Source organism: Equus caballus, chromosome 15, assembly GCF_041296265.1.
Source record: "Equus caballus isolate H_3958 breed thoroughbred chromosome 15, TB-T2T, whole genome shotgun sequence".
Lineage (NCBI taxonomy): Eukaryota > Metazoa > Chordata > Mammalia > Perissodactyla > Equidae > Equus > Equus caballus.
In genome coordinates, this window is record NC_091698.1 from 53,513,245 (window position 1) to 53,539,084 (window position 25,840).

The 25,840-nt window shown below is 38.2% G+C and overlaps 1 long non-coding RNA gene across 1 annotated transcript in view; it reads left to right on the top strand.

The window, feature by feature from the left end:
• The window catches only part of LOC111768091 (uncharacterized), a 91,358-nt gene that overhangs the window by 19,111 nt on the left and 46,407 nt on the right, over positions 1 to 25,840 (top strand). Inside the window, exons 3-4 of the long non-coding RNA XR_002800133.2 lie at positions 19,147 to 19,252; positions 21,862 to 21,988. This is a non-coding gene — a long non-coding RNA (uncharacterized lncRNA). The remainder of the gene's footprint in view (positions 1 to 19,146; positions 19,253 to 21,861; positions 21,989 to 25,840) is intronic.

The window sequence follows — 25,840 nt, forward strand, 5'->3', positions numbered from 1 at the left end:
GTACAATTTTTAAAAATCATCATCTGTAGGAAATGTTCCCCTAAGAACCTCAGTCCAATATTCTTCACAATTTTTAACCTTCAATTAGAGCTAGATAAAGTTCAGCAAGGCAGTTCTTTGGGACAGTTCTATAACTTAGAACATCTATGAACCTCATTGTGAGACTAAAATATCCCTGGAAATATTATATGGAGAAAATTGTGTGAATGGTGTTTTGGTGTTGATGGGTTAAGAGAAATATTTTGGTAAACTTCTTGGGGCTGATGGGTGGAGTCTCCTTTCCACAGGGCATGCTGAGAATAATAAACCATCTTTAATGATGATAATAGGGTGTGCAAGTTTGAGATTGAAGCTGAGTTGCTCAGAACAATAGAGAGGCAATGTGCTTGTTCTTTGCTGTTTGTGGTGATTTTAAAATATGTCCATAAATCTTTTGATACGCCTCCCTTGAAAAGGTGGTGCTTACCACCCTCCCTCTTTCCCCTGCTTGGGTGTAGGCTTGATTTCTTGAGTACCGCATAAGTGACAAAATATTGTGACATCCTCCTTGCTCTTTCTCTTAGATCACTTGCTCTGGGGGAAGCTAGTGGCCACATTGTAAGGACATTCAAGCAGCATTATAGAGAGGTCCACATGGTGAGGAACTGAGTCCTTCTCTGAGTTAGCCACCTTGGAAGTAGATCCTCCAAACCTTCATAAGACTACGTCCTCAACTGACAGCTTGACTAAGTCATGAGAGACCCTGAGCTAGAACCACGTAGTTAAGCCTCTCCTCAATTTCTGACCCACAGAAATTTCCAGATAATAAATGTTGTTTTAACCTGTTGAGTAATTTATGTAGCAATAGATAACTAATGCACTCTTCCTCCATTAAGCATTTAGCTTTACCCCTAAATAAGTGTTAAACATATATTTTTTAGATATTGCTTTGAAAATATGCCAAATTGTTAGTCTGCCTGGGGTATCCACATACTTTAGTCTGGACTATCCCCCAAATTCCTGTAAATTCCTATATTCTAAGGGCAGTAATCCTGCCAACGTACTTCTGAACTTCTGACCACTTTCTTTTGCTTATTTCTTCAATGAGAATAAAAATGTAGTTCTTCTTACTAGCATGCTTGATACCATGGGAATATAAAAATATGGACAAAATATGGTCTCAAAGAATTTACAGTCTCTCTTCATATGTGATATCATAACAGGAGAGCTACATCTTGAGAAAGGCTATTTTCACTATGTAAGTGATACCAAACCTCTTAATCTCAAATTTGTGTGCTCAATGCACAGTAAGCCAAACACTGAGACATCAGTGCTTGGAGATGGAAAAAGGTTTATTTGAATTGGCCAAGATGAGAAGTGGGGAGCATGGGTTCTCTCAAATCCAGCTTAATAAGAGAAGAAAGCAGAGGATTTTATAGAGCTAAGGGGTGTGGCAGGAGTTTTAGAGAAACAAAGGGGCAATCCATGATTCTTTCACTCATGATAAACCCCTGGGCAATCTGGCTTCTGTGTGTGAGAGGCAGCTGGGGGTTGGGTATTTGGTGATACTTGAAGGAATTCTCTTTCTTCTGTAAAACAAGCTCATAAATCTGTGTGACCCTTGAGTTACCCCTCAGGTTAAACGAGAGAACAGTAAATTGGCAAGATTAACTTCTTTTCATAACAAGGTTGAAAGGTAATCTTATTGAATATTTACAGTAACCCTCAGGTACCCAGCTTCATAAGAACCAGAAATGCAACATTATTGAGCTCATAACTTATTGGACAAAGTAACATTCTGTTATGGAAACAAAGGAAACATGAGAGCTTGTCAAATGTCTCTGAAGTAATTGCCAGACCTTAATTGGGGTTTCTTAGGATTAAGTTATATGTTGCATTCAGTTGTAAATGGCATTTGGATACATTCTAAGACCCTAAAATGCCTTATTTAGGAACAGGGAATATCCACAAAGAATCTTTCAGACTTTGGGATTTCGGGTATCAATAATACATATAATTTTTAATTATGGACATAGGTAACTAATCTTTTTCTTTTTACTGAGGACATAAAAAGCAAAACAAACAAAAACTTACTATCTATATCATAATTATTCCATAAAAGAAAGAACACTTTAATGCCTCTCTCCCTGAAAATGGAGGAAGGACATGATTTCAGAATTGAGGGCAGTTCTTAAATTGAATGAATTTAGCTCACTACATTGCCCAATTTTTTCATTTTGCCCTGGGTCAGTGAAAATTTTACTGACCAGGGACCGGCCCCGTGGCTGAGTGGTTAAGTTCGCGCACTCCGCTTTGGTGGCCCAGGGTTTCGCTGGTTCGGATCCTGGGCACGGACATGGCACTGCTCATCAAGCCACATTGAGGTGGCGTCCCACATGCCACAAGTAGAAGGACCCACACCTAAAATACACAACTATGTACTGGGGGGATTTGGGGAGAAAAAGCAAAAAAAAAAAAGTTTACTGACCAGTATCCCGTGACCTGTAATGGGGATTGGCAAACTTCTGGCCTGGGGGCTGAATTTGGCCTTCAGCCTTTCACTGGGGCTTGAGCTAAAAATGGTTTTTACGTTTGTAAAGGGTTATATAAAAAAAGAAGAATGAGACAAAGACTGTTTGTGGCCCACAAGGCCTAAAATATTTACTACGTGACCTTTTACAGAAAAAGTTTGCAAACCTCTTACCTATATCACCCTAGAATTAGATCTCTTTAGAAAAGACTCTGATGTTGCTACAAACCATTGAGATTACTATTGAGTGGTCACTACTAGGGGTGGTGTCAAGGAAAGATTAGACTTGAGGTTACTTTGGTGTATTCCTAAAACTTCTACTATCTCTGAGACCTTTGGCAAGTCACTGAATCTCAGTGAGCCTTAGTTATCTCATATCTAACTTGATAATGGTTGAAGTCACTTCTAAATCTAAAAGTCTGCTTCTAGGATACTACCAATTTTCTATGGTTTATCCTCCATCATATTCAGTTTCTCCTCTCAAATTCAACAACTAACAAGATATTGATGAGCTTTCTTAATTAATCTCCTTGTAAGCTAGATTTCTTGGACTTCTCTGTTCACTTTGACCAAAATGGCTCTTCAGAAATGCAATTGATTTTCATAATAGGAAAAATTCTAGAAACAGAAAACTATTATTTGTACTGGCAGACTCTAAAGTGTGAAACATTCTTAGTAGGTATGGTAATTAAGGAAAGGTAAGAAATATACATTTGCTCACTTCTAAAACATTTCAGATAGACTTCATGGATAGATCTTAGTTCTAGGAATACTGATGACCTACCAAAATTCACAATAAGTAATTCTAAAGTTGGTGTCATTTCAACTGAGAAATGTAGCATTTTAGAGATATTAAATATATAAAATTATCTTCCTACTTGGTCAGAAGAAAGATACCTTACATTTCAGTTCAATAACTAATTATGATAGATGCAATCTAATGACAAGCCAAAAGAAAGATATTTATTCTTGCTTAATTATCCCAAGCAGAGATTTCTTCTGGAGTAAAAGAAACATTTGAACATTAAAGTGACCTTTTTAATATTTATCTTTTTTTTTTTTTTTTTGCAACGAAGCTTAAATTTATATGATAGGATCCAAAACAGCATGCTCATCTAGGTCAAATATATTATTTACTTATTAAATCTGTTTCTTTAAAAAATTCCATTGTGAAAGAATTATTCTATGGCTTCCTGCAAATAGGTAATAAATCATAATATTAAGACAAACTTAGAAGAGCTAAGGATAGATAGATTTCAAATAAAATTTAAAAATTTATTGTGCTATGACCACTTATATCTTTGATAACAGTTGCACTTTTTTTTTTTTTTTTTTTGCAAAAGCATCTGAAAAGAATTGGACTAAAAGAATTTTATAACTCACCACAGTTTGCCCCAAGGTGAATTGGCTGGGAAATGGGACTGGCTGTTAAGCCTTAGTAGCAAGAGAAACCTGGTGTTTTTTGGCAAAGTAAATATGGACCTGTCACCAACTAATTGCCCTGAGGAACTCAAGGATGGGTTTGGAAGCATTTGACTATTTTTCCAAATTGTTTTTTTTTCTTTTGTTATGTTAAGGAGATCCAATCACCAACCCCCCTAAACCAGGCCAACCCTGACCACTAGAGCTACACCTATGACCTTTGCCATTTTTTTTTTATTTTTATTTTTTTGAGGAAGATTAGCCCTGAGCTAACATCTGCTGCCAATCCTTCTGTTTTGCCTAGGGAAGAGCTAACATTAGCCCTAAGCTAACATCCGTGCCCATCTTGCTCTACTTTATATGTGGGACACCTACCACAGCATGGCTTTCCAAGTGGTGCCATGTCCACACCTGGGATCCGAACCAGCAAACCCCGGGCCACTGAAGCAGAATGCGCAAACTTAACCGCTGCACCACCGGGCAGGTCCCCACCTTTGCCTTATTTTTAATGCTAAGAGCTCTGCAGGAGGAGCTAAGGCCTTTTTATGGTAACCTGCAGTGTATGTGGAAGCATGTTTTCTAATTGAGCCTGTGCAAGTGAAGACCCACCTCTCTCCTTTATTCAAAGGGGAGATATTTATCCCCTATCTGAAGTAAAAGGTCCCTGCTTCCCTTTTTTCAAGGAGAGCCATGACTTTGGAAATGATTCTACATGGTTTCTTATTTGCTACAAATATACCTTACTTTGTGTGACAACTACTTCTGGTAGAGAGTCTGATTTAACCCACCAAGAGGTCAACCCACTTTGGTTTTTGTAACAGATCTAATTCCTGGCCCTAGGCAGGGAAGAGAAATAGAATAGTGACCAATGAAGGCTGTATGAAATTTGCTCCTCTCCTTTAAAACCGAGCACAAAAGTTATCACTTTCTACATAGAAAGCCTTCCAGGACTCTTTTCTTCCTAGTGCTAGCTTCCTTTCATCACTTAGATTTTCTTTTCCCTACACCTTACTTTATAGGCATAATTATCATTTTTTTATTGTCTTAGTATTCTATTAGATTATGTAAGTGAGGTCAAGGACCACATTTTTTCTATTTTTGACTACCCTCTTTCTTTATAATCTCCACATCCTAGGAACTTTATTGATAGTCTTGAGCAACTTAAAAACATTTGTTCATTGCAAAAGCTGGTGGCATCACAATCCCTGACTTCAAAATATATTACAAAGCTATAGTAATCAAAACAGCATGGCACTGGTACAAGAACAGACACACAGATCAATGGAGCAGAACTGAAAGCCCAGAAATAAAACTACACATCTATGGACAGCTAATCTTCAACAAAGGAGCCAAGAAAGGAAAGCCTCTTTAATAAATGGTGCTGGGGAAACCTGGACAGCTACATACAAAGAATGAAGGTATACCATTGTCTTTCCCCATGCACAAAAATAGACTCAAAATGGACCAAAGACTTGAAGGTAAGACCTGAAACCATAAAACTTCTAGAAGAAAACATAGGCGGTACACTCTTTGACATCAGACTTAAAAGGATCTTTTTGAATACCATGTCTACTCAGACAAGGGAAACAAAAGAAAAAATAAACAAGTGGGACTTTATCAGACTAAAGAGCTTCTGGAAGGCAAAGGAAACCAAGATCAAAATGAAAAAACAACCCACCAACTGGGAGAAAATATTTGCAAATCATGTATCTGATAAGGGGTTAATCTCCATAATATATAAAGAACTCACACAAATGAACTACAAAAAAACAAACAACCCAATCAAAAAGTGGGCAGAGGATATGAACAGACTTTTTTCCAAAGAAGATATACAGGTGGCCAGTAGGCACATGCAAAGATGCTCAACATGAGTGATTGTCAGGGAAATGCAAATCAAAACTACACTTAGATATCATCTTACACCCATTAGAATGGCTATGATCACCAGGACAGAAAACAACAAATGTTGGAGAGGTTGTGGAGAAAAGGGAACCCTCATCCACTGCTGGTGGGAATGCAAACTGGTGCAGCCACTGTGGAAAACAGTATGGAGATTTCTCAAAACATTAAAAATAGAAATGCCATATGACCCATCTATCCCACTACTGGGTATTTACCCAACGAACTTGAAATCAACAATTCAAAGAGACTTATGCACCCCTATGTTCATTGCAGCATTATTCACAATAGCCAAGAAGTGGAAGCAACCCAAGTGCCCATCGACTCATGATTGGATAAAGAAGATGTGGTATATATATATATATATATATATATATACAATGGAATACTACTCAGCCATAAAAAAGGTGAAATCATCTGATTCGCAACAACATACATGGACCTTGAGGGCATTATGTTAAGTGAAATAAGCCAGACAAAGACAAACACCGTATGATTTCACTCATACGTGGAATATAAACAAACTTACAGACAAAGAGAACAAATTAGTGGTTACCAGGGGGAAGGAGGGTGGAGGGTGGGCACGAGGGGTGAAGGGGCACACTTATATTGCGTATGACAAATAATAATGTACAACTGAAATTTCACTATTTTTTAAGCTATTATGACCACAATAAAAATACATATAAAAATATTTGTTCATTGCAAGTCTTTTGGATAAAGCCTCACCAATTAAGACTGATTATAGAAGTCGATTGGAATTAGTTATCAAATATTTTAAGATTAATGCAACTTTATTCTTCTCATGAATATAACATTTATTTATCAAGAAAATTTATGATGGAAATCGGCTTTTGTGTACGTATAAGAATGATCTAATTGGCATATGACGTGTTGAATTATAAATAGTTTCTTCTAAAATATTTGAGAATAATTCCTCTCTCAATTAGTTTAAATGTGACTACACAGTCAGCTACTTTACTGAGCTCCTTGAGAGCAGGGAGTAAGTACTTTATTCATCTCTGAGAACCTAGCATTTAACAACTCCTGGGACAGAGTAGTTACTCAATAAGTGCTTTTCTAATTAAATTGGATAAGTAAATGAATGAATAGCATTGTAATATTGGGTATGCAATTTGTTTGCTAAATCTGTTAAGAAAGAAAAACTTCCTAATTCCTAGAAGAAATGGCACAGACACTATACTAGTTTTCAGGGGGCTGCTATACCTATATGTACACTATATTAGTTTACAGGGCCTTTGTGGTACAAAGTACCACAAATTCAGTGGCTTAAACAACACAAAGGGATTGTCTCATAGTTCTGGAGGCTAGAAGTCTGAGATGAAGATATTGGCAGAGTTGGTTCCTTCTGAAGGCTGTGAGGGAAGGATATGTTCCAGGCCTCTCTCTTTGGCTGGATGACTATCTTCTCTATATCTCTTCACATTATTTTCCCTCTGTGCATGTCTGTGTCCAAATTTCCTCTTCTTATAAGAAAACTTAGATTAGATTAGGACCCACCCTAATGACTTCATTTTAACTTGATTAGCTCCGTAAAGACCCTATCTCCAAATAAGGTCACATTCTGAGGGGCTGGGGTCAGAATTTCAACATATGAATTTTGAGGGGGACAGAATTCAACCCGTAACAGACACTGAAAGACTAGAGTCTGAATTAATATTTGTGTGGCATAACTGAATAAGTGTGCTTATACTCCAAAAAGTACACTTGAATATAGCGTTTAGCTTAGTGTCCAGGCTTCACCTTCAATGAGCTGCTTCTAGGGAAGTTTGCATTACAAAATATTAGTCAGGTAAAAACAGCACTCAAAGGGTGAAACAGAGATATATCATGAGGATGTTTTGAACTGCAGGTAAAAGACATCCTCAATTTAATAGACTTAAGTAATAATGATATTATTGTTATTATTAATGGTAGAGAGGCTGTAAGACTGTTTAATTCAGTGTCTGAGGGATCCTATTTCTTTCCGTTGTTTTCCTCTCCTAAGCATGTCAGCCTTGTACTTAGTATAAAGCTCTCCTCATGGTCGCCAGATGGCTGCAGGAGGTCTGTGCATCATAACCAGATATGATAAAGTACAGTGCACGGAAAGAAGCAATGACTTTCTTTTGTTTTTTTTTTTAAAAGTAGAGAAATCTTTACCATAAGTCTTCTGGCAAACTTCTCCTCATGTTTCATTGCTCCCATGCTGGTAAAACGAGTACCAGCAAGGGGAATAGGAGAATCATGATTGGCCTAGACTAGTCAGGGTTTACCTTTGGGAATGGGCATGCTAGTCTTTCTTGAAGCACACAGAGTTATAGAAGGGAGTGGGCACCTGAACAAAAGTAGGGCTTTTTCAATAAGGAGGAAGGGGGAATGGATATGAAGTAGACAATCAACAGTATCACATGTAAGTCAAGTTTCATACCTCCCTCTTCCCACACATACAATCTAAAAAAAATGTCCATCCCTACATGAGACACTTTCATTACATCCTCAGTGGGAAACAACCCAGAGTCTCAGCCAGTAATCATATCTAGCTCCAAGGTCAAGAGCTCTCTGACATGACTTCTTGTGAACCAGGATCCCATGGCTTACAGATAAGTTTTCCACTGCAAAGATTTTCAATATACAATAATGAAGAAGGAACAGGATAACTACAATTAAAACTCTCATTTGAAAAGGGGGAGAATGGGAAATGACACTCAGTGAATATTTGTCCATACCCCGTATCATATCCTATTGGCAAGAAGAGAGAGGACTGCTCACCCTGGTGGTAATGAATTCCTTGACCAGCCATTCTGGTAGCCTCTGATTCTGTTTCTGGGAGAATTCATTGCCCTCCATGGCCCTTAGTTTTGACCTTTGGGAACATCTTCCTTGTTCATTTTCTCCTATGACCACATTTGAAACAAGTATTGAAAAGTTTAGCACTTCCTGTTAGTGTGAGTTTGGGGGACTGAGGGGTGCCTTAGGGATTGAGTTATCACAAGATTGTTTATTGTTGTGGATTGGCCAGGCTTAGAATTTCCTTGGTAGTCAGTTCTCTTAAAAACTTAGTGAGTCCTGATTTCTTTTCTTTTGGCCAATTCCACAAACCAGTAAATACAATCAGAGAGCTCATCTAGACACTGTCTTTGGGTCTGAGAATTCCAGTCTTCCAGCCACAGACATCTCTCTGACATCTGCCCATCCCCCGGTCCACATTTTGATGACCTGTGCTCCCAAGTGCAATTGGAAACGATGGATTTAGGTAGAGAAGCCCCATCTACAATCCTGTGTTTGACACAAAACTACTTGCCTTTGTCCAACATAGATTGTTTAACAGGAGATCCATAGGAGAAACTTTGGCAACTACATTTATCTCCTACTGCTGCCTCCCACATCTTTCTCTGCTTTCAACCTAAGCTTCCTTCTTTGTTACAGGTTTTTAGTGAAGGTCATAAGTAGCCAACACATGCCATCATTGTCATTCTTACTACCATTTCCCCTCATATTAGAGTCCCAGAAGGCTGTGACTCAGGTGCAGAGTGCCAATTCAATGAAATCTCGTTCAAACACGGAACAAGAGTGGCTGTCTTCTCAGTCTGGAATAGTGAGATTCTCTTTTTATTTTATTTTATTTTTTAATTGAGATTCATAATAGTTTACATCATTGTGAAATTTCAGTTGTACATTATTTCTTGTCTACCATCACACAAGTGCTCCCCTTCACCCCCTGTGCCCACCCCCTAACCCCTTCCCCTGGTAACCACTGAAATGTTTTCTTTGTCCACGTGTTTGTTAATATTCCGCATATGAGTGAAATCATGTGGTGTTTGTCTTTCTCAGTCTGGCTTATTTCACTTAGCATAATACTCTCCAGGTCCATCCATGTTGTTTCAAATGGGATGATTGTGTCTTTTTTTATGGCTGAGTAGTATTCAATTGTATACATATGCCACATCTTCTTTATCCAATCATCGGTCCATGGGCACTTGGATGGTTTCCATGTCTTGGTTATTGTGAATAGTGAGAGTCTCACTGTCCTCTGATCTACCACTTCCACTCATCTGTTTCCACAGTTTGGCGTTTGTTATTTGCAGCATCCCATATTTTGGTAGCAAATTGGGGTGTTTTTTTTTGGAAATATTTAATTATTTTTTTCTCTTTTTTTTGCTGGGAAAGATTTGCCTCGAGCTAACATCTGTTGCCAATCTTCCTTTTTTTTCCCCTCCCCAAAGCCCTAGTACATATTTGTATATTCTAGTTATAAGTCCTTCTAATTCTTCTCTGTGAGCTGCCACCACAGGAGGGTTGTAGCAAATTCTTTATCAGCTCAGCTGTTTTCAAATTCAAACAACAGAATGCCCCAACTCAAATTGTCTTAAATAATGATAATGTTTGTTAGTTAGATAATAAGAAGGCTGAAAGTAGTTTACTCCAGCAGTTAAATGACATTATCGAGGACTCAGGGTTTTTTTGTGCATTTTTATGTTTTGTCATTTTTAGCATATCTACTTTGCCCTCGGGCTAGCTTCTCTCATGGTTGCACCAGGTTCGTACAAACTATCCTACATGATAATGTCTAGTGGAAGAAGCTGGGAACAGATATTGGGTAGGCAACCAATATGTTAACTATAAATGACTAGATAGAAGAGTGCTGATGGCTACAGCTAAGAAAGATAGCCAGTTGGTACATCAGGTTAGACGCAAAGATGGTAGGCAAAAGTGGTAGGAAATTGTACCACTTAAAATGCATTCAGCTGTAAGTAATAGAAACCCAACTCAAAGTGGTGGCTTAAATGTCGGGAAATTTATTGGTTCACACAAATGGAAGTCCAGAGATAAGAATGAGCTTCAGATTTGGTTGAAGTTTAGTCAACAATGACATCAAGGACCCAGAATAATATCAGTTTTATACTAAGGCGATTTCCTTGTGGTCTTAGGATGATAGTAACAACTGGAGCCACATGCTTCTTTGTTCCACAAAAAAAACAAAACCAAAAACAAAAGAAAGCCATTTCTTCTAATGATTCTCACTTAAGAGTGAGGAAACTTTTCCCAGAAGCCTCCAAGCAATCTTCTTGGCATGTCTCATTGGCTTAGATACAGTCATGTATCTGTTCCAAAACAAGCCTGTTGCTAAAGGAATGTCATATGGTGACTGGTTTAAGCATTGGTTCTAGACCAATTATAGGCAAGAAGGATCAGATTTTCTTTATTGAGTCAGACTTAATCAGACTGTCTCAGTTGCCCAGATCAATTCCTTAAACCATATGGCTGATGCACAATGTCAAGAGCTGGGATGATGTTGAAGAGATGACCTCAGTGTCTGCTACACAATTGGAATCCAATATTAAGGGATAAAAGATAAATTGCAAAGTACAAGCATGAAACAGGACAATTCAGAGCTGGGCTTTGTCTGGAGCATGGCTTTTTCGTTTGATCTGGCTAGCTTAACCACATGAGAAATAGAGGCGTCAACAACCAATATCTAACATTTTTTACCTAACGTTTTATCTGTATGTATGATTCAGCAGATGCCTTTAATTATAATTCAGTTCCCTTAAGTTCTTTTGCAATCCTTTCTCAAAAATTAAATTTCCTGCCAGCACCCTAAAAATGGTTATGTGACATATATGTACTATGCAGGTACTAAGTATTTTATAAAATTGAGAATTTAAGAATTCCTTAATTTAAGTTGTCAATATCATTCATAGAGTTCAGTGTGAACATAGCTCTACAGTGTTGCTGGAAGACTAAACATTTCACTTAAATGGAATTTCCATTTATTCAGTCATGTTTAGTCAGACCTGTGACTACCAGGAATTCATGCAAAGGGTATTAAGACCGTAAGTGTGGGAGTACATGTAGGGATCCCAGAATTTCATTTTAATCATGTTTGAAGATGCATAGTTTTATTTTTTTAAAAAAATCAGGAAGCTGAAAGTAAAAAACATTTTATTTTTAAAATGTTTTCTTTTGGGGCCAGCCTGGTGGTGCAGTGGTTAGGTTCGCACGTTCCGCTTCAGCGGCCCAGGGTTCGCTGGTTCAGATCATAGGTGTGGACATGGCACTGCTTGGCAAGCCATGCTGTGGCAGGTGTCCCACATGTAAAGTGGAGGAAGGTGGGCACAGATGTTAGCTCAGGCCCAGTCTTCCTCAGCAAAAAGAGGAGGATTGGCAACAGATGTTAGCTCAGGACTAATCTTCCAAAAATAAAAAAGTTTTCTTGTCTTTATCCTAACACCTTTGGAATCATTGTGGCATGACATCTACATTACACAATTAAGAAGAGGGGAGCGTACTTCTTGAGTAGCACATGGGCTTCTACCATGGTGGTTCTGCCTTTGTTTCATTGTTATTCAAATCCTGGTGTCCTGAGTGCTTTGAGTGATTTTTCTAAAACACAAATCTGATCGTGTTACTTCTCTGCTTAAAACCCGACAGCCGCCATTCACAGCCCTCAGGTTTGATCCCAAACTCCTCAGTCCAGCCATAGGGAGATCAGGAGAGACCCCTACTTACCTTTCCATTTCCTTCTCTGACTCACCTCCCTACTCCCAGTCCATATTCCAACCACATTGATGGACTACTTGGAGTTTCCAAAATCCACCAAGCTCTTTCCTGCTTCTGCCAGGAGTACCTTTCATGCCCCTTTCCTCCTAATCAGCTCTTTTCTTTAGGATGTGCTTCCAAGATCATCTCTTCCAGTTTAGATGCCCCTCCTATGAATATCCATAACCCCCTGGGCTGATGTCTATCATCGTACTTACTATCCACAGCATATTGTGTTGAAGATGTCTATTTACTTCTTCTTTTTCCCCACTAGAAGACCATGTCATCTTTGCCTTTGTACCTCCCTCCAGAGTTCAATACAATACTTGGCAGCTAATAGGCACTTAATAAACATTTGTTGGATGAATGAATTTAGGTTTTTTCTTACATTTGCTAGTAATTACAATAGCTATCACTTGTTAAGCAGTTTTAACATGCAGGCACTGTAGTAGATGCTTTATATTATCTGTCTCATTTAATATTCACAGTTGTCATGGGAGTAGGAATCACTATCCTTGTTTTTACCGATGAGGAAATAGGCTTAGAGAAGTTCAGTAATTTATCTAAAGTTAAGTAACAGAGTAAAATCAACCCCAAGTCTGTCAGGTTCCAAATCTTTCCCTTTTTTTCTCCAAACACCACATTGTGGAAATCCTCCCTAATACCTAAGGGTGAGAGGGTGCCAATCTCAGTGTTATTCTAGGCAGATATTCAGGCAGTAAGCAGTGCCCCAAAATAAGCAGACACCATTTCCATGGCTTAGGGTTATCTTCAACTTCAGAGAAGAATCCTGGTAAGAAGCTGGAAGTATAGGAAATAGGATTCAGTCTTTCAGGAGTCCAGATCCAGAGATAGATCAGCAGCCCAGCTAAGTGGATTGGAACTCGGTGTAAAGCTCCATCCTAGCAAGGAATTGGAAGACTAAGGGAGGAACTTGAAGCCCAGCAATTGAAACCTAGCCAACATAGGGATGAACATATGACTACCCAGGGCTCACCAGATACCAAGTCTATGACAACAAGGTTAATTCTAAGTCCCACTTATCCTGTATTGAATCTTCTAGTGTATTTCCTACCCTAGACCCAGGAATTGAGCAATGGTATGAGGAGGTAAATGATGGATCCCAGGACTGGCACAGCCTATCTCCCTGGTGAATCAGGCCTCTGAGAAGAAAGGTGCTGAGCAGCTTTCTTTTTAGGTGAAGAATTCATGTCAAACAATTGCTAAATCAGTGTTTAGGAAGAGAAAGTTACTTTCCTGTTCTAACTTAATTCTTCCTAAATTTAAAAAAGAAAGAGTCTTTAATTATAGTCTGTATTGAGACTTTCTTTCTTGTCTTATTTTGTGTAAAGGAAAGCTAAAGAATGTATCCAAAAAGAAATATATCTGGGGCCGGCCCCGTGGCTGAGTGGTTAAGTTTGAGCGCTCCTCTTCGGCAGCCCAGGGTTTTGCCGGTTCGGATCCTGGGCGCAGACATGGCACTGCTCGTTAGGCCATGTTGAGGCCGCGTCCCACATCCCACAACTAGAAGGACCCACAACTGAAATATACAACTGTATCCTGGGGGAATTCGGGAAGAAAAAAGCAGAAAAAAAAAAAAGATTGGCAACGGTTGTTAGCTCAGGTGCCAATCTTTAAAATGTATATGTAGATAGATAGATAGATATCTCTGATTATTTCTTACTCCCACTAAAAAGCTTTTCCCCCTACTAAGAGGCCTTCTTTTTCTTAGAAGTAGCCTAAAAGATTCAAGTTATCTTCCTTTTGTTGCTAAGTTTTATGTGATGTGTTCTCTTTTGATGACTTATTTCAAAAGCCCTGTGCATAGGTAGGGCCTTCCTTTTCTTTATCATCAGTTAGTTCTTACCTGGTCCCAGGTCTCTACAGTCTTATTCTTCCCTCAGCAAAGGCTATTGGTCCTAATCACGAGCTCAGCTTACCTTATTGTTCAATCCAGACCTTGAACAGAAGAGATTTAGGGGGCTCTAGCCTAATGCTACAGGATTCGTTATCAAGTCACCTTTGCTGCTAGTCCAACTCTGACTGCTTGCCCAAGTTCTGATTACAAATCTGTCTCGTTCTCCAAGACCCACTTGTGCTTCAGTTTGGTTAACTGAGTTTCTGCCTTGCTTCCCTGTGGCTGGCATCTGACATAGTATCTTCAACAATCAGAGTCCTGTTTTGTTATTACCAAGCTCCACTGTCAACCCTTCCCAGGGACTGGAATCTGCTCCTGAACACCAGCCGAGTGGCTAAAGTTCTGTTACCAGCTGATGGGAGTCCCTGATGCTGACTCTCTGCCTACTTAGACTTCCAAATTGCTTTCTTCTGGGTTCTCTATTTCCTTTCTTTGGAGGGTACCCCACTCTGAGTATCAGAACTCACGATATCAACTGTTTGAATTTATCTGTTGCTACACCATTTAGATATCATGCTGCTCTACACTTTCCCCCAGCACCTTGAGAGAGGACTGCCTACTCCTAACACCTTCCATCAGGCTGTACCTGATCTGATGGGTGGGTCTGATTCCAGGTACTGTGCCTCAGAAGCAGCTCCGTCAGGAAGCAGTTAACCCAACCATGTATCTAGATTTTTACTTCGTCTTTCGTTAATAGAGCTTTCTTGACTTCTAGCACTTGGTGGAAATTAAATAATGTAGAAATTTTGAGGCTAAACATTATTTTAGAGTGGAAATATTAAGTAGGAATATGAATAGAATACCAATATTAAGTCACAATGTTCATGTTAATTCAAGTAAGGTATTTTAATTTGGGACTCTATATGGAAGACTTAATTCACTTCCAAACATTGATGTCTCAGGACTTGATGTAATCCTACTCACATATGTTTCATATTATTCAGTTTAAAGGGAAGGAAGAGTAACCATTTTCTTCAAATGGGAAACATAACTCAAAGGAATAAATTTCCAAACACATGAAAATTAATTGGCATATTCTTTGGAGATAGAAAGAATTTATTTTAATCAATTTCAGCACCCATGAAGAATGAGCGCACGAGGAAGAATATTGTTTCTAGGCTGTGAAACAATGTGACAGGCTCTGGCCTCATTTTCTCTGCCTCTGTCATCTTGACTTCCCACTAACTGGGTTTAGGGTCTCTACTGGTGTGTATGGTACTACCACAGTCCCCAAACTGGTCAGTTCTGGAGGCTGGAGATAACAAAGAACCTCAGCATAGGCTGTACCCTCCTTCACTAAGTGGAGTGTCATGTCTCTACCCTTAAGCCAACAGCCATTCCTACAATATTCTTTCAAGAAACATCTAACATGCCAGGTTCTGAGCCAGGCACTGGGCAGAGGCAGAGCCATGTTTTCTGTGACCGGAAGCTTATACAATTTGGGGGCCCTGTTTAAGAAAAAAAATACTAAATTACAAACCAAAAAGAGGTATGAAAATGAATAGAAAAAAGAAATCATGACAAATTTGTTTTTAAAAGTTGATAAATACCACTAAAATGACAAAATCTAGAACAATCATATAATATTTTTAACTTACTGCCTAACAATCTCTAGTACTTTTCCCCTATTTTTTTTTGTCTGCGTACTCTTTGTTTCTTCATATAACAATAATTTTGTAAATCTTTTTCCCATAGAAATAGTGGAGACTCCTCTAGCATGGTTGATCAAAAATAAATTTTTAAATTGAAAGTTTAGAAAAATTTCTTTCAGCCTCTCTATTCATTGTTAGTAATAGCATGTAAATTTTTAAGATTTGGGAAAACCCCTATCAAGTTTCCTTCATAGATAAGCAGTAAGATTTGAGGAATTACAAATCTTCTTGCACAGGAGCTAATCTTAATACTCTGAATTATCATTGATGTTCTCATTGTAGTGGTGTCTTATGAGTCTTATCTTTATTGATTCAGTATTTTATGTTAAGTCAACAAGCAATGTAAATCTTTTATCAGTGTATTTATGTGATAACACTTTGAGATACAGAAAACACTACATACTCAACTGTGGGTATTGTTTGGAACACTGCTACAGGTTTGTTCCCCCAAAACACAGGGATGATGATAAATTCATCTGATTCTCATTAAAATGGGAGAAAAGGGTATAGTGCATTTATAATTACACAAGCAACATTGTCAAGTTCATTCTATACAGAACTTCTATTTTGTTTAACATTGACAAGAATTAAATTCTCCACTTATAATTATACATATCTAAAGACTAGAAGATTTTCCCCCAGACTAGCTTCTCGTTCCATACATTTCAAACCTAATTTCTCCTCCACTACCTGTATACTGCTATTCTGGCCACTATAGGACCTGTTCACATCATGATACAACCTCTGGCCGCTTCGTCTTAGGGTCCTGATACACCTGATGTCATGGATGACTTAGGGGTATTCCTGGGAGCCATTCCTACATTGAGATGGCTAGCAAAAACTTAGCTATACTCAAAAGTGACTACAAACTATGTGAACATTCCCACTAAACCCAAACGATGTATCTCCATTTTAACTTTCCTTTAGCTGAATCTACTTGCAGTTACTCCAACACTACACCATGAAGGAAAATGTGAGAAGCTCCAGTGAGGATACTTTTACTTTGGTTGCAAGTGAAGTTAGAATGTCTTACTTTTGCAAATATTGCAATAACATTTGACATGTAAAGACATTGCTAGGGCCCTCCTAGGCCCCTGTAAGTGAAAGGTCCCAAAGCTTAAACTTCAATAGTTTCACAGGGAATTTACTTCTGTCACAAGAGGAAAAACTATAAAACAGACATAATCTCTGCCCCAGGCCTGGCCCACCTTTTTCTGGGAGTAGGGGATGCATGAGGTAATACAGACAAGGAAATAGGCTTCCATATTCTATGATTTGTCCTTACATCAACCCTAATATGGACACAGTGTCCTAATGCCGACTGCTGGACTCCTGTATCATGTGCCCAGATTGACATTTCCTTTCCACCACATCCCCTCTCCCCTACCCTCACCCCGTGCTGTTTGCTTTTGTTTTGTTGGAATTTTTTGGTCTTTGACCTTATTTGTCTATTTGTTGTTGTGGTTATTGTATGAGGATCTCTGTTTAGGGTCTGAGTGGTCAGAATTAGAGGCACACTCTACAGACAGGTGTGTGTGATACTGAAGTCTGGCAATTTCAGGAGCAAAAGGAATTGTGGTTGGATAGGCAAAGGTGGAAATGAGATTTGAAAATGTGAGGGCACCCAAGACAGATAGAATTTGTGTGCACTTAATTATCATTTTTGAAAGCCATTTTGCGTAATTGGTATAACAAAAAGTAATAACAAAAAGGAAGGAGGATGTTTCTTTTTTTTTTTAAATCACTTGCACAATTGAATGACTGAACTGTGGTAGTTTGTTTTTCTTGGTAAAAATAAAAATGTCCTTTAGCTAATATTCATGCTGATTATAATGAACAATAATACAAGCGAATAATATGGGACTATATCTGTATTTAGCATTAGGAAGAAAGGAAGTCCTTAAAGGAGTTCTGAGAGAAACCCTAAAGATGTACTCCAAGTTATGGCTGCAAACAGTTTTCACAGGCCTCCCACTATTGCTAAGTCTGTTAAGTATTGAACCATATGTTTCTCTCAAGTGTAAAAATATGAAATTGGAAAATTTACTAAGAAGAATTCTCCTGTTTCCCATTATATCTGTTGCTCAGACTCCTTATTGGAAAGTGCATTGGCTAATGTCCTGTGAATCATATCCATCAATGACATATTGCTCATTTTTGTTTTTTATAGTAATTAACTGTACTGGAACATCATGGTCTGGAAAATTATACTTCTTGTTTGTACATGTAGCTTAAAAGGCTGTGTAATTATTCTGGTTATAAAATATTGCAACGTACATCTGCAGACATGCTAGCTATCATGCGTTCTATCTAAGGTTAAAAGAGAGAGAGATAATATGATATTGGCCCTCAGTTTTACCAATCAAATTGACATAGTATTTTGTTCCATAGTTTAGTAATTATTTATATTTACTATCATTTTAATTGACAGAAGTTGGATTATAGTCAGTCTTCACATTTACTTCCAATTTTAGGGAATGGAGCCCTGATGTATGCTTGTTATAAATATATCTTTTAAAGCAGTCTATTATAGAACTGCAAATGAAAGTAAGTCATACATTTGATTCTTCAAAATTTTAGCGTCCTTAATTAATAGATAAGGTATTTTCAGGTAAATCAAAATTACTTTGGTCTAAGATAAACAAGTCCTCTCTAATCAATGCATATTTCATTTCTTTTGTCCAGGCGGTCTACCAGTATGTATAAGTAGAGGAACTTCTCAGTCTATTTTTCTACTCTACTTACTTAAACACACTTTGCTTGTGGTGTAGGAATCCCAGTGACTCTGAGCAAAATTACTAAGTAGGTAATGTTAGTCTTAGATGCCTGCCTCTTTTTTCCTGAAGTCACCCTTGCCCAAAGGGCCCCAATCTTAGGTACTCTATCCTAAATTTTTCCTTTCAGTTCCCAGTACTTCATTCTGTAAGATCATGGGTGTCGTAATTTCTTTCTGCGGTTTAAATTTACCCGTTCTGTGTTTATTTTCCCTAGGATCCCAGGTTACACTAGTTCATGTAATTAAAAAAAAAAAAATCAAGGCAGATGTAGTCATAGGAGAGGGCTGAAAGAATCAGGGATCAGGGAATGTAAGAATCTACTAGAAATGATGCCCTTTCCTCATCTATATTGTCTTGATCATTCATTCACTTCACAGATACAGGCATACCTTATTTTATTGTACTTTGCTTTATTCTGCTTCACAGATATTGCATTTTTTTTACAAATTGAAGGTTTGTGGCAACCCTGAGTTGAGCAAATTTATTGGTGCCATTTTTCCAACAGCATTTGGTCACTTTGTGTCTCATTTTGGTAAGTATTGCAATATTTCAAACTTTTTCGTTCTTGTTGAAATTTCATATTTTATGGTGATGTGTGATCAATGATCTTTAATGTTATATTGTAATTGTTTTGAGGTACCACAAACCCACCCATATAAGATAGTGAACTTAATTGATAGATGTGTGTGTTCTGATTGCTCCACCAACTAGCTGTTCCCCCATCTCTCTCTCCTTGGGCCTCCCTATTCCCTAAGACACAACAATATTGAAATTAGGCCAATTAATAACCCTACAATGGCCTCTAAGTGTTCAAGTGAAAGGAAGAGTTGCACGTCTCTCACTTTAAATCAAAAGCTAGAAATGACTAAGCTTAGTGAGGAAGGCACGTCAAAAACCGAGATAGGTCGAAAGCTAGGCCTCTTGTGCCAAGCAGTTAGTCAAGTTGTGAATGCAAAGGAAAAGTTCTTGAAGAAAATTAAAAGTGCTACTCCATGAACACACAAATGATAAGAAAGTGAGACAGCCTTATTGATGATATGGAGAAACTTTTAGTTTGGTCTAGATAGAAGATCAAGACAGCCACAACATTCCCTAGCGCCAAAGCCTAATCTAGAGCAAGGCCCTAGCTCTCTTGAATTCTGTGAAGGCTGAGAGAGGTGAGGAAGCTGCAGAAGAAAAGTTGGAAGCTAGCAGTGGTTGGTTCATGAGCTTTAAGGAAAGAAGCCATTTCCATAACATAAAAGTGCAAGATGAAGCAGCAAGTGCTGATATAGAAGTGAGAGCAAGTTATCCAAAAGATCTAAGTAAGATAATTAACAAGAGTGGCTAAACTAAATGACAGGTTTTCAGTGTAGATGAAACAGCCTTGTATTGGAAGAAGATGCCATCTAGGACTTTCATAGCTAGAAAGGAGAAGTCAACGCCTGGCTTCAAAGGACAGACTGACTCTCTTGTTAGGGGCTAATGCAGCTGGTGACTTTAAGTGGAAGCCAGTGCTCATTTACCATCAGAAAGTCCTAAGGCCTTTAAGAATTATGCTAAATCTACTCTACCTGTGCTCTATAAATGGAACAACAAAGCCTGGATGACAGCACATCTGTTTATAATATAGTTCACTGAATATTTTAAGGCCACTGTTGAGACCTACTGCTCAGAAAAAAAAGATTCCTTTCAAAATATTACTGCTCATTGACAGTGCACCTGGTTACCCCACGAGCTCTGATGGAGATGTACAATGAGATTAATGTTGTTTTCATGCCTGCTAACACAACATCCATTCTACAGCCCGTGGATTGAGGAGTAATTTTGACTTTCAAGTCTTACGATTTAAGAAATACATTTCATAAGACTATAGCTACCACAGGTTGTGGTTCTTCTGATGGATCTGGGCAAAGTAAAGTAAAAACTTCTGGAAATGATTCATCATTCTAGATGCCGTTAAGAACATTCATGGGGGGCCAGCCCAGTGGTGTAGTGGTTGGGTTCACGTGCTGTGCTTCGGTGGCCCGGGGTTCACAAGTTTGGATCCAGGGCATGGATCTCACCAAGCCATGCTGTAGCAGCGTCCCACATACAAAATAGAGGAAGATTGGCACAGATGTTAACTCAGCAACAATCTTCCTCACACACACACGCAAAATTCATGATTTGTGGGAAGAGGTCAAAATATAAACATTAACAGGAGTTTAGAAGAAGCTGATTCCAACGCTCATGGATAACTTTGAGAGGTTCAAGACTTCAGTGGAGAAAGTAACTGCAAATGTGATGCAAATAGCAAGAGAACTAGAATTAGAGGTGAAGCCTGAAGATGTGACTAAATTGCTGCAGTCCCATGATAAAACTTTAATGGATGAGGAGTTGCTTCTTATGGATGAGCAAAGAAAGTGGTTTCTTAAGATGGAAACTACTCCTGGTGAAGATGCTGTGCAGATTGTTGAAATGACAACAAAGGATTTAGAATTTTACATAGATTTAGTTGATAAAGCAGTGCAGAGTTTGACAGGATTGACTCCAATTTTGAAAGAAGTTCTAATGTGGGTAATATGCTATCGAATAGCATTGCATGCTACAGAGAATCTGTTGGTGAAAGGAAGAGTCAATTGATGAGGCAAACTTCATTGTTGTATTATGTTAAGAAATTACCACAGCCACCCCAGCCTCCAGCAACCTCCACCCTGATCAGTTTGCAGCCATCAACATCAAGGCAAGAAAGATTACCACTCGCTGAAGGCTCAGATGATGATTAGCATTTTTAGCAATAAGTATTTTTTAATTAAGGTATGTGCATTGTGTTTTTAGACACAATGCTATTGCACACTTAATAGACTACAGTATAATGTAAACATAACTTTTATATACACCAAGAAACCAAAAAAGTCTTGTGACTTGCTTTATTGTGATATTGGCCTTATTGTGGTGGTCTGAAATTGAATCCTCAATATCTCTGAGGTATGCCTGTATTTACTGAGCACCTATTATGTGCCAGAAGCTGTTCTAGGCACTTGGAATGCAAAAGGTAAAAGTCCCTGTGCGTGTGGTGCTCACATTTGCACAATTTTATATCTCTTGAGAGTATGAATCATTCTTTTTCATATTGTAAATCATAACATGAGTGCATGCAATTTGGATTTCTTTTTGCAGACTGTTTCCTCTGATCATGCTTTATGTCATGTCTGTATTACTTGATGAAACACAATGTGGTGTCTGAGATACGGCCGTTTGAGTGGCCAGTCAGTGACAGACTTGCTTCTCACCTATTGAAAACAAGGTAAGAGGCTGACAGGTTGAAGTTCACCAATTACGTGGAGGTGAAGATCCAGATCAGGACCTAATAAGACTGGGCTCAGTGTACAAATTTAGCACCAGCAGTAACATAAGCAAATTCTAGGCGTTAAAATTTCTCCAGGATTCCTGAAGGTTTGGATTAAAATGCTTACTTAGATGCCCTTTTCAAAACTGTATAGAGCCATCCTTCCACAGACATTCCATGCTGGGACTGAATTTTTTAATTCAAATATTCACTTTCTTCTTAATTGGCTATCACATAGAGAAACAAAATGAAGTGGGAACATAAAAATTTAGAATAAGGAATTTGTCTGTGGAAAACACGTACTTCTTTTTTTAAATTTTAGCTAAAGCCATGTCAATGGGATTAGTCTTGTTTTCAAAACATGAGGCTGTGCTACCAATGTGTACTCTGTTTTTTCTAATAAAAATGTATATATTGTTACCATGGTCATTCATTCTTGATGTATTTTTAAAATGTCTTTGTCTTGCTACACAATCATATAAAAACTCAGGTTTAAACAATTCAAGTTTCTCCAGACAACCTAAATTAAAACATGTAAGGTTCATCTTAGGGGACAGAAAATGAATCTAAGAAGATTCTCATGGTTCTTTTGCTTCAGTTAAGTTGAAAAGTGCAAGCATCTGGAAGATGCCTAATTTTAAGTCAAAAAAAGAAAAGAGAACAGAGGGATATGATAAACTTTCCTAAAATATAGCACTCTAGGAAAAAAATTATTCACAGGAGTGTTGCATTAAGAACTTTATAAATATTAAAGTAGAATAGTAAATGTATATAATGCAATATTTATGGATTCTTAATTTATAAATGCCAATTTAGTATCCTTTCAAAATACTGAAAAAAATGACACTCTCTTCTTCTTCAGTAATGAATGAGCTCAGTTCTCTACACAGAGAGAAAGAGAAACAGTGAGTGTGAATTCATGCTAGGTAGCCAGCGTAGGAGTGTACTGAAGGAGAGGCAGAGAAGGGAGGAAGGAGGAAATGATTTCTTTGGCATGAGAAAGAACCTGGAAGGTAAAAAGAGATAGTCTCTCTCTCTGTGCCTAAGGAACACATTTTCGTTAGCTTTGACTAGGAAGAATAAGAATGTATTTAAATATTCTTCTTGTGGATGAGAAAAAAACCAATTCAATGAAACTGAAGAGCAAATCTGATGGAGAAATAGGTTTTTAAGAAATATTGAAAAATGTTTAAAGAAGATAGTTTCATTTAACAATAATTACTGCTTATTGAACCCTCATATGCTAAGCACAGCCAAACTCTTTATATATGTTGCCCAATTTCATCTTTACAACTTTGTGAGGTAGCATAATGATGTTCATGGTTTCTTTTAAGAAACTGAGGCTTTCAGAATTTTAAGAAATCCACCCAAAGCATCAGGATTTACATGCAGTTTTGCCTATTTTAAAGCCTCTGTCCTAAATATAACATTGGTTCCCTGTGCAATTGCAATACTGAGATTTGAATTCAAGCACTACAATACAATTGTATACATGGTTTATTATTTTCACTTTATAAGAATACAATAATCATTTCAGTTTACTAACATTTGTGTTGGATAATTGTGCCTAAATTTTGAGTTAACTGTTATTTCACTGTCTTTCTTTATTGCAGCCAGATCATTGTCAGGGCTTCTCTCTAGAAGCTGCATAATTCTTTTCTAAAAATTAGAGATTCTTTTCAAAAGTTCAGAATTTTAAAAAAATTGTCTTTGAAGAGTCATCTTTTACATGTTTGTGACTTGCGTTTTCAATCTATACAATTACTATTATAGAAAGAATCAGAACTTTTTTGAACTCACATTTTCTTATGCCCAAATTCTGCTGTCAATGCAGGCACATTTCACTATTTTCGAAAGGAATTTCATATGCTAGCTGACCTAAGACAATGTTGTTTAGTCTTAGGCCAAAGTTTGTCTTTGGGATTCCTCCGTCTTACTTCGAGTGCCCTTCTAACCGCCTTGGAGATCAATTCCAGGACCTTCTTGCTGACCTCTGGCTGCTCAGTGCACCTCAGGGGACAATCTACTCTGCCTTAACGTTTCCTCACTTCAGTGTCAGGCCTATTTGTCCTTGTTAAAACTCCTCTGTTCATTCACTCAACAAATATTTACTCACCACATACTGTGTCTTAAGTTCAGTGCCAGATGCTGGAAATACAGTGAGGAGGGAAAAGATACAATCTCTTCCCTCCCGGAGATGCTGTAGAAAGGAGTTAGGTACTAATTCAACAAACATACAAAAGCAACGCTGCAAATGTGAAGTGGTGCCAGGGATTCTGTACCGGGATTTGGCCACTACCTGATTCTCTCTGCATTTTCCAGTTTTCCTTTTACACACACACACACACACACACACACACACACACGTGTGTGAGTACATCATACCATAAGTTGCCTGTGGATTGACTGCTCTGGGTCAGGTGGTAAAGGGGATCAGAGTATGCCACCCCACAATATGCCACTTCTGTATGTATAAAGATTATTTTAAGCTGAAGACATTTGAAATTCAACAGATGCAGGAAAAAAAGCCTCTGAGCTTTCCTTATCTGGGAAATAAGGCTGCTATAAATTCCTCTTCAGGGTGGATCTACTCCCAGAGGGAGAATGTGAAGAAAACCTACTTGAAATCCCTTCTCCAAGGGAGTTTTATGGCACTGTAGGAGCTGGAAAGACCACTCATACCTGTAGAGATAAACATTATCACAGACTCTCTTATCTCCTGTCTTTCTTCTCCTGAAAACTCGTTTATCTTTCCAAAAAAGTCGTTTGTTTTCCCCTTTCTCCCTCTCACCTTCACCTATTAAGATGCTATATAAGCCCAAAATTCTAACCTCCCCTTTAAGTTATTCATCATGGAGTTTTCCCATGTGTATGAGCATTGCACATGTAAATAAACTGGATTTTTTTTTCTCCTGTTAATCTGTCTATTGTTAGTTTAATTTGCAGGGCCCCATACACTAAGGATAAGAGGGTGGAGGAAGAGTTTTTTCCTCCCCTACTGTGCTCACCTTTGGTCGAGAAAGCTGTGGCTGGGGAAGGGAGGGCAGGGTCCTGGGTCCTACCTGGAGTATCTCCTCAGCAGGATATGGGCAAGTGGCAGTTTCACTTAATGAAACTATGGCTGGAATAACTCATGTTGAGGACATGCCACTGTCTCCAAGAAACTTTCCTAGTTTCCCCAAGCAGAGTGATTGCTCCTTGCTCTATTCCCCTCTTATATCATGTACCTGCTTCTACTGTTAGACTTACCCTACAGATTGTTTTGTTCCCGTTGTTTACATGTCCATCTGCCTCCCAAGCAGGCTGTTTCTTGAGGACAGAGACTTTGTCTTACTTACCTCAGTTTTCCTAGAACCAAGCATAATGACTGTATAGTGCCTAGGGTGAGAACTAAATAAATAATGCTAAATGAATGATAAATGAAATGACAAGCTACCACTGGAGTATCTCTCAAAAATGAATGAAATAATGAATAGGAGAGTTTTTACTGCTTCTGGGGAAAGTTGAGTGTACTCTCTCCTTAGACATTGTGCTTATCTTCTCTCCGTGGTTCTTACTCCTTGGGCATGCCTGGAGCTAATTGGCATGGTGATACCTGGGGCATGATGGCATCAACAGTAACACTACCTTTATAAGATGGAAAATCTTGGGTGGGAAGGGAGAAGAGATAGGCAAGTTTTAGCTAATGTGTATAAAGTATCTTGCAGAGTGCCTGGTGTATAGTAAGCACTTAAATGTAGCTTCCTATCCCTTCCTTCTCTTTCTCTTCCCAATTCACCCCATGTCTATCTCATGCCAACATTTCTGGGT